This window comes from Maniola hyperantus, chromosome 2 (assembly GCF_902806685.2).
Source record: "Maniola hyperantus chromosome 2, iAphHyp1.2, whole genome shotgun sequence".
Taxonomy (NCBI): Eukaryota; Metazoa; Arthropoda; class Insecta; order Lepidoptera; family Nymphalidae; genus Maniola; species Maniola hyperantus.
In genome coordinates this window covers 3,776,436-3,777,301 of record NC_048537.1, presented here as the reverse complement: position 1 = coordinate 3,777,301, position 866 = coordinate 3,776,436, and positions in this window count along the sequence as shown.

Here is an 866-nt window from a genome sequence, read left to right as displayed (position 1 = left end):
TTCGCGCCATGGCGGCGCTACATCCGTTCGCGTCGGTTCTTGTCGGTTCATCGAAACGACTATAAAGCTTGGTATCCACCAAAACGGAGCTAGACAGAGAGGCGTTTAGCAGACCAAACACATAAATTAATATGATCGATGGATAGATAACGTGATCATTAATTGGTCAGATCAATAGGTAATTGTCAAAAATCAAGCTGCGATTTTGTAAACTCGTTAGGATTAAACGGGGTATGAGACAGGCAGTGGCGTGCACAGGTATTCAAGCCTGGGGAAGCAATAAGGTATGAACCTATTTAGTCATAGTGAAAAATAAGCATTGAGTTATTAGGACTAGGGCACTAGGGTAAGCAGTGCATTTATGCCTCTATGACCTGCACGCCACTGGAGACAGGGGGACACCCCGCACTATCCCGTACCGGATTAGCGCGGAGGCTGTGCGGGTGAACAGAGCGTCCCCACTCAGATTGCCCTGTCAACCTGTCACGAACTATAGCTGGTGTCGTGGCATTGAACTACCTATTTACCTTCGTACTAAAAACGCGGCAGAAAATATTGGTTAATAAAAATAACATCGACCTTAGAAACAGATAGCGGTTTCGTAGAGCGTCGTCTCTGTCGTTGAAACCGACAAAACGTCACATAGGTATGAGTGACAGAGACAACGCTCTACGAAGCCGAAATCGCATTCTAAAGGTCAATGTACAATATTTCTTGCCGGCTAGTAGTTAGTAGGTTTTACTCTATGTAGCAGACTGATATATAGGCTTACCGAGGACTAAAATAGGTAGGTAGGTACTTACTACGTTCATACACACGTAAGGTCCTACGTAGGTATGTTCCTACCATCAATACTTTCATTTTCT